The sequence below is a fragment of the Artemia franciscana genome, chromosome 8 (assembly GCF_032884065.1).
Source record: "Artemia franciscana chromosome 8, ASM3288406v1, whole genome shotgun sequence".
NCBI classification, from domain to species: domain Eukaryota; kingdom Metazoa; phylum Arthropoda; class Branchiopoda; order Anostraca; family Artemiidae; genus Artemia; species Artemia franciscana.
Window position 1 is genome coordinate 51261158 of NC_088870.1, and position 9331 is coordinate 51270488.

The following is a 9331-nucleotide window of genomic DNA, read 5'->3' on the forward strand; positions in this document are numbered from 1 at the left end:
ATGGTAATTTCTCATCTCTTGGCGTTTTTTAGCTTTGCTTTTTCGAAACGCCTTTTTAAAATTCAGGTTACTACTGTCCGTGGTTAAACTTTTATCAAGTTGCAGTCACACCTAAAACCATGATAATTTTTCTGACAACTTTAAACTGATTTTCTAGATTTACAAGCTTGTACCTCAACTTGAAAATCGTTAATTTTCAATTTTCAAGTAATAATTTATAAGTTAATTATTAATACAATATTAATAACGGCCAATCAATAACAAAAAAAAACGAAAAAAATTACACCACACTATTTATTCCATTCAACCACTGAAATGTGTTTTTTACAAAACAAGAAAAATGGCGAGGAAAAAAAACCATCATAAGAAACAAACAAAAAATCAGGGCATAATCATAAGAAAAACTTACTCTAAAGTAACTAAAAATTCACAAAACACTAGTAAAGCCGAAAGTATACAAAAGTAAAAGATGTCTCACTTTAGGTACGCAAAATACAGTCAGAACTAAGGCCTATATGTAAGACTCATACGACACAATATATTCATTTTTCTGCTACACACAAGAGTGATCTTACTCTTCGATGGAAAAACATAGTTTATTTACAGTTTCTTAACTGTAATACAGTTTCTTTAAACTAGTAATTTAAATCCTAGTTATTTAAAATATAGTTTCTTTAAACTAGTTACTAATTTTTTTCGACGGCGCCACTCTTACACATACAGAACAGTTTTCTTTTTTTCTAACTGATACTCTTACAACTGTGTTTCGCTATACAGAATGCCTCAAAAAATTTAGTCTTAGGTTTTTTATCATTTTTTTTTTTTGCTAAAAATAGGGACAACGAAAATTCCCAATTGAACTGCTCTATAATTGTGATTTACTTGAAAATCCAAGCAAAGCATCTTACAGCACAAATTTTCAACAAAGTTGAGTGTGCAATAGCATTGAATATGGACAACGATTGTTACCAGTTTTGGTAAAAAAAAAATCAAACTTATTACCCCCCCCCCCCGCGAAGAAAAGAAAACAAACTAGTCCGTCCTTAAAGAGGCCTAAGTAATAGAAGATAGTCCATATTTTGCGAGGTTTTAAACCTAGGCACCGTCGATAAAACCTGATATTAGAGTACACAAAATATCATCTCCCTCCCCCCCCGAAAAAAAATCAAAATATAAGAGGCAAAAAAGGTTCAACTCTCATGCTAATCTTGGGCTGTATGCTGAACATTCTATTGAACTGATCCGATCATACACAGTTGAATCTGAGTTCAACCCAATACAAAAAAGGGCATTTTAAAACAAAGTAAATCATAATATATAAATGAGACAACTGAACAAAAAAAAAAAGAAAAAATACGAGTTAGCTTAAGCTATTGCTACTCAAATAATACACAGGAATATGGAGCAGCGTCAGAGATAATACGCGTCGGGTACCTATGATTGCTAGGCCCGTTTCAAGCCCTTTCATTACAAAAAATGTATCAAACTAATCCAATTAGTTACGAGATAAGTAAAAAGAGCACAAAAATACAACTTTTATTACTGATCTAACTTAACGATTAGCTTTAACCGCTGGACTTTAGTACCCGAGCAGAAAATTCGATAATCAAATAGTAAAAACCAATGAGAGTCTTGAGTGACAAGAGGTAACGGCATGTTGCCCCAACCCCCCCCTCCTGGGAATCCTAATAGCAGTTCTTGATAATAAATAATTAAAAATCAAAAGTAAAGAGGAGAGCCAACTAGTCTAGTAATAAAACTGAGGGTTATAATGAATAACCAATATTTGGCAACAAAAAATAACACTGATTTAAGTAATCAATTTCATTGAATTAATTGATCAACCATATTGAATTAATATTGAAATTGAAAAGTAAATTGAAATTGAAAGTAAATCACATATTACTGGATGGAACACACTGCTCTAATTAATTTAAGTACAAAAAAGAGCCTAGTTTTTTGGCATTTCCAATTTGTACCCCGAAAAAATTGTCAAGCTTTGATTTACTAATATATAAAAAATTATTTTTGTTATTTTTTTGGCTATTTAAATTTGGGCCTAATTAATCGACTCTATATAATGATGCCGAAAAAAGAAATTTCAATAATTTCCGTCTTTTTGCTGATTTACCACAATTTCGAAAACAAAAAATTCAATCAATAACTTCTAGTCTTTACAGCTTTCTTAGGATACTTTTGGAACAGCTAATATATTTTTCTACAATCTAGAGACAACTTGAAATTAATTTAGCTGAATGCCGTAAAGAAAAAGGGCAGATGAAATTCATGATAAAGATAGGTAATATATCATCGCTTAATGGTTGTATCTGATATTTTCCCACTTCGTGGATAATTCCTTAGAGCCAATTGCAAAGCTATCCTCAAAGGGAGGATCAAAAGAATATTGAAGATAAAAATTTAACTGATAATAAATTGTCCTGTAGATCCTAGATTTGGAAAAAGCGTAGCGATCGTTTTTTGGCAATTATATCAGAATGAAAATGTCAGATACAATTTTTGTTTACTGAAAGCTGTCGGGAAAAATAGAGACAAATACTATAGCAATGAAATTGGCATACAGCAGAAAATCTTTACTATCATTCCACTTTGGTAAAACCTGTGTTGAAGAACAAATGAGGTAATATCTACATATGACAAAATCAAAAGAGTTAACATTAAACACTTGATTATTTCGTGAATTTCGGGCTGATAGTCATATCTTAGAAATTGAATATAGTCGAAGCCTTTTTAAGAATCATTTTCCAAAAAAACCTCATAGAAATTCGCCAGTTGTATTGAATGTTCACTAAAATGAAAATATTCCCACATTAATAAAGCTTGTACATAGAAGACAGACGAAAGTCAATTCCTACATACAGAAAAAATTAATAAAAAGAAGAAAAACTTATATTGGCGCCATTTAGGAGAATCCAAGGATGTGTATATGGGGGAAGGGGCAACTTGAGAAACAAAGCATCACTCAGATGAATAGGCTCTTGTGCATTTGCCCCCCTTTACTTTTAGATCTACTTAAAAACAAGTCGGACATTACTGCCTATTTACACGTTTAAAGATCTTTTTTTATCGGACACATTACACTGTTCTTTGGAAAAGCCCCCCCCCCTCGATGCCGGGAAAGCATTCATGGCATCGTCGTTCCTATATATCGGTAAACAGAAATAATAGAAATTTTACTATCTTGCAACACGACTCTTACCATCCTAACAACATAATAATAAATCTTTATATTAATCATATAAAAGAAAATTGATTGTAACATTCTCATACTATTAATATCGAGTTCTTAAAAAAAAGAAAAAATTGAACCGGGGTAAGTACAAAAAAAAGAAAAGAAAAAAGAAACAGATACAATAGGGTGTGCACACTTACATTACAGATCCCAAAACCATATTAGAGAAAAATCACTGGCAGTTTGTACAATTGAATGATTTCTATTTCCATTCTGACAAATTTCTCTATTTCCTAATTTTCGCTGATTATATTTTATCTCACATATCTGCCTTCTATTTCAACAATTTTTATTTCCATACATTCTCACAAATTCATTTCACTTTTTACTTTTCTTAGATTTTTTCGTTTCTTTTGCTTTCTTTGCTGGTGGCTCCTCCTCTTCTTTCTCTGTCTTTTCCTTTTCTTCTTCTCCCTTTTCCGAGGATTCTAAACAATAATAGCAAAGTAAATTAAATGAGTGATATGACAAAAAAAAAAAACTAGAAATAAGATACCCCGATCTATAAACCGTGCATAAATTATAAATACAAAAAATAGGATCACAATAGTACGTAATATGGTTCAGAGATACCAATAGGGCACATGCCCTTATTACTTTTGTATGACAAGATTCTAATGAAAACGTAGATAACGCCATGAAATTAAATTTACATAAGACTTATACAAAATCACACCTAAAAGGAGAGCAAGGTTAGACCTTTATTTGTATAGGACCTGTAACGAATTCCAAGTGTTTACCTCGTACTACTATATGGCCATCCAGAAGGGTACAAAAAATGAGGCTTCTAGATTTTGATTTTTTCTACAGCGGCATCAATAAAGGAAGCGGTTTTTTTTTTATAAAATTTCCTTCGACCTTTGAATAGCAAAATTATAATACCATTAACAGTGAAAATCATATGATGAAATGCACAATGTCAGAGTTATCTACATAATAAGCTATTAAAAAGAATTAAGAAACTCCAATATTCTCAAGAGAAGGATGACCAGGGATTCGTGTTTATTTTTTTTTTTACCCGGGATGATCAGACTGAGCTAATGGTCTTATAATATCGGAAGAGGACTTATTTGAACAACTTCTTTTTTCAAAAACAAGAAATCACACCAGAGCAAAGTACAGAATCCTTCCATTTTGTACCGCAAAACTACAATTTTGCTTGAATAAGCCCAGAACATTTTCGAGTAAAATTCAGACTATCAGTTGAAAAATATAAAAAAGTCTATGAGTAAAAGTTTACCCGGGGTGTCTGACAGCGGTGACGCATTCGTCCCTAGGCATATCTACAGTCTACACAAAAGAGCAGTTACTATAAACGATAAGAAACATTTCACTAAGTTTATTTATTTTTGAATAAATTGTTCATATATTGTATAGTTATGCAGCTGATAGTAGGGGATTAGTCAATGGAGCTTCTTGTGAAGAGGAGGGAAATGTCTAAAGCCATAAGGTATGCACTTACGGACTCGAACTTAGGGATAACATTAACACTTAAACAGGCTCTTTGTTCTTGATCCACCAAGAAAGGATTAAAGGAATTAGGATAATAGGAATTAAAGGATAATAAGGATAGTAAAAGGAATTAAAAGATAACAGGGATTAAAGGAAACGGTAGCTCCTCTGATATTTAGGATAAGCGTGAATACGATATTAAAAACCGAATATATTATTGTAGCGGAAAGTAAAAATTTTACAGAAAATAGTTCTACTTTTTCACAGTTGAAAGAAGTTTAGAAGAATAAGATGATAAGCCCGCAAACTAAGATTAGAATATTGGAAGCAACAGCGATGACAGTGGTTAAATACAGTTCTGAAGCAAATGTTTACTAGAGAAATTGTCTACGGATTGTTCTGGGTATCCAGCTTACTGACCGTATTCTGAATAGTTAGCTGTAAGAAAAGTGCGGTTCAACCCCCTTCCTAGGGCTGTGATAAGAGAAAGGTTGACATGATTAGGGCACGTTCTGCAGATGAAAGATAACAGATTGCCAAAGATTGTCCTTTTCGGCCAACCGTCAAGGGAAAAACGGAAAGCAGCTCATCCATGGTTGGGGTGGGAGGATGTCATAAAAGATTTAAGGAAAAAGGAACTTCCTCGGAGGGTGTAAAGAGAGAGCTTTGTGCTGCGGTGAGTTGTTAGTAATAGTAGTAGCATAAAATATGCCTAGGCTGATTTAGTAGTATTTACTTTGAACAATACATTTTTAATACAAATTGTTTTTAACAGCAATTTCAGAATAAAACACTAAGTAATAATCAACTTGCTAAATTTGTAATACTTTCAGCAAAGCACATGTTAAATTTTAATGAGAATGTAAGAGGTTCGGGGAGGGGGGGGGGGGCTTGTATATTGGATAATTTCTCCTCGGTTTAAGTTTTAGTATCAATTCAGTTTCATTAAAAAAAAAATCCTTCTCATAATCAAAGAATTTTATTTGAAAGAAAATGTATGTTTCCCCAAAACTTAAAAAGACCTGTTATACCAAATAATCAAAAACAATACGACAAATAAATAACTGAACGCCCAAAGAGTGGGTAACAAAATCGTTACCTTTTTCTTTTTTCAATTTCTTTTCCTTTTTGGCTGCTTTTTCTTCTTTGGATTTCTTCTTCTTGCTCTTTTTCTTTTTCTTCTTCTTTTCACCTTCACTCTCTGACCCGTTCTCGTCGTCTGGAGAATCACCTTGAAAGATAAATATGAAGTAATATTATTGACTTCTGTCAGTCATCATCTACCAATATATGACAACAAGTTCCTATTCGTATATAAAGGGGAAAACAATAAAACAAGAACATAAAATATCTCTGTGACGAACATAATTACTCAAATATTAACCAAAAAACCCCTCAGTATCATAAAAAACATATAGAAAAACAAAACAAAAACCTAACAAAATGGCAGCGTTCCCAAACAACAGTTTACTGAAATTACCTTTGAAGTTTAATGAAACATACAGCGTTGAGCCACAAGAGCATTCAACCCAAAATCATTCCGATCTTTCACCCCTTATTTCTGCTCTAGTATGGATGGAGCACTCTATTGAGTAAAGCATATAGTATTTTAGAGTATTATTTCAATACTATATATATATATATATATATATATATATATATATATATATATATATATATATATATATATATATATATATATATATATAACTATATATATTCTATTTGGTAATAGTGCAGTTTATTCCCTTTTATATGATAAAAACTACTTCTTTATTAAATTGGCAAGAGGATTATTGAATTGGTTTGAAGGTCCTTCTCTGTTTATTTTTGTTCCTCTAGGTTTTGTACAGATTTTATCAATGCTCATTTGGATTTTTTTTTTCATTTTTAGCTATTGTCAATTTATATTGTTTTTTTTTTGCCCTATGGGAATATCCTGCATTCTATTCTGTATTTGATCTGAGCATTTTTCCCGAACAAATAAACGTCTAAATAAGTTCATTTACTGGACAAGGAAAACATACAGAAGACTGGATATTTCCATCATAAATACAGCGATCGTCATCAGCGGATATACTAATACATTTTATTCTTCTAGCATATTTTTTAATGGAAATGGGACGCTTGTTCAATATCTCAGGAACAGGTAAGGATATTATGTCAGGTCTTATGGGGTGTCAAACTAAATAATAATAATAATAACAATAATAATAATAATAAAAAAAAGTGCATTTAAGCTGTCGAAATGGCATGTTGTAGTAAATAGATATCATATTATAACCACCAGATGTAATAAAGTGAATATTATTATATAAACTAGGTGTGGTAGAGGGGGTATCGCATGCCCCCTAGAGGGGGTTTAAGGAGTAAGTCCAAAAGGTTACTTAATAACTATGGCAACGTCCTAATTTATGGTTGACCTGAACTACTTATATGAGACGTTCCTACTGAGCATGTAAAAATATTTCAAAATAAATTAGCGATTACTTGTAATGCACTCAAACAGCAGCGGTACAAGGTCCGAGTGTTAAACAAACTCGGTACTATTACTCTTGTCCCACGGATTTAGAGCAACAAAAGATATAACTTAATGGGTTTGAAGGTAACCTTAAACTGAATAAAGGTAATCACTTAAAATGAACACACCTGACTTACCAAGCAGTTCCTCAAACTCATCGTCTGTCAATGGCGGCAACTCAACAGCTGAAGGTCGAGCACGTTTCGATGACCGTCGACTTTCCGAGGAGCTGGACTTTTCATCACCTAAAAAAATTCAAAATAAATTCAAAAAATTCAAACTTCAAATATAATAAATGTATCAAAATAAGATCGATTTTTTTTTACTTCCGAAGTTCTCAACCAATACACCTAAAATTGTTTTTCATCAGTTAAAAAATGTATCCTTTTTTATACAGTGAAATTGATTTTCCTGGTGTGCACCAAATAAGACAATTTCATTTTTTCCACCCCGATCATAGAAAGGCATGTCTACAACAATTAATGGAAAGGAGCATACTTTTTTTGTATTTTCAGTCAACTTAATTTTCAAATAGGGATAGTATTTTAATTTTAACTTTATCAATTTATACTTAAGTTCTGAAAGAAGACGTTAAATTTTTGTCCGTTAAAAACGACCAGTAAACGAGACCATTCAATCGTGTTCCTTGAACATTAATATATATATATATATATATATATATATATATATATATATATATATATATATATATATATATATATAAAGCGCTATACAGCTCATATGGCACTTGTGACGAGGCCGGAAGAGCCAAGAGCTCATATGGTATGAGCTCTAGCAAAACTCTAAGAATCAACAGATTGATTTAAAAGGAAAATCAGTGGCTTAATGCCGGTCGGGATCTAAAATAGGAGCTCTGAGTCACTAGGTCCTTCTAAATATCAGAATTCATTAAGATACGATCACAAACTCGTAAGTTATAAATATCTCATTTTTTCTAATTTCTCCTCTCCCTTCGCCCCCCCTGATGGTCTAATCGGGGAAAACGACTTTATCAAGTCAATTTGCGCAGCTCACTGACACGCCTACCAATTTTCATCGTCCTAGCACGTCCAGGCGCACTAAAATCGTCAAAGCACTGAACCCCACCCCCTAACTCCCTCAAACAGAGCGGATCCAGTACGGTTACGTCAATCACGTATCTACGACATTTGCAGATTCTACCCACCAAGTTTCATCCTGATATCTCCACTCTAAGCGTTTTCCAAGATTTCCGGGTTCCCCCTCCAACTCCACCCAATGTCAACAGATCTGGTCGGGACTTGAAACAAGAGCTCTGAGACATGATTTCCTTCTAAATATCAAATTTCATCAAGATATGGTCACCCGTCTTAAGTTAAAAATACCTCAATTTTTCAAATTTTTCCAAATCAACACCCCCCCCCCAGCTTCTACAAAGAGAACAGATCTGTTCCAATTATGTCAATCACGTATCTATAACTTGTGCTTATTCTTCTTATCAAGTACAATCCTTTCCACTCTAAGCGTTTTCCAAGATTTCTGTTTTCCCTTCTCCAACCCCCTATGTTCCCGGGTCCGATTCGAATTGAAATGGAGCATCTGAGACATAAGATACTTCTATATATCAAGTTTTATTAAGATCCGATCCCCCATTCATAAGATAAAGATACCTCAATTTTCACGTTTTCCAAGAATTTCGGTTTACCCATCCAACTCCCCCCAATGTCACCGGATCTGACCTGAATTTAAAATAAGAGCTCTAAAGCACAAGATCCTTCTAAATTTCAAAATTTATTAAAATCTGATTACCCGTTCGTCAGTTACAAATACCTCATTTTTCCCAATTATCCCCCCCCGCCAACTCCAACAAAGAGAGCGGATCCGGTATGGTTAGGTCAGTCAAGTATCTTGGACATGTTGACGCTGGATACGGTCGGGATTTAAAATAAAGGATCTGAGTTACGAGGTCCTTCTAAATATGAAATTTCATTAAGATCTAATCACTCTTTCGCAAGTTAAAAATACCTCATTTTTTCTAATTTGTCAGAATTAACCCCCCCCCCAACTCCCCCAAATAGAGCGGATTCGTTCCGGCTATGTTAATCACGTATCTAGGACTTCTGCTTATT

The 9331-nt window shown here is 33.1% G+C and overlaps 1 long non-coding RNA gene across 2 annotated transcripts; it reads right to left on the reverse strand.

Moving 5' to 3' along the window:
• Nucleotides 1–280: 280 nt before the first annotated feature.
• On the reverse strand, nt 281–7471 carry LOC136030546 (uncharacterized). 2 transcript variants are annotated; one of them, XR_010618334.1, is made up of 3 exons: nt 7361–7470; nt 5802–5933; nt 281–3678 (listed from the first exon to the last, which is right to left on the reverse strand). It is a non-coding gene; the product is annotated as an uncharacterized LOC136030546 (long non-coding RNA). The 2 variants fall into 2 exon arrangements; XR_010618336.1 differs by having other exon boundaries at nt 3523–3678; nt 7352–7471.
• Nucleotides 7472–9331: the final 1860 nt, after the last annotated feature.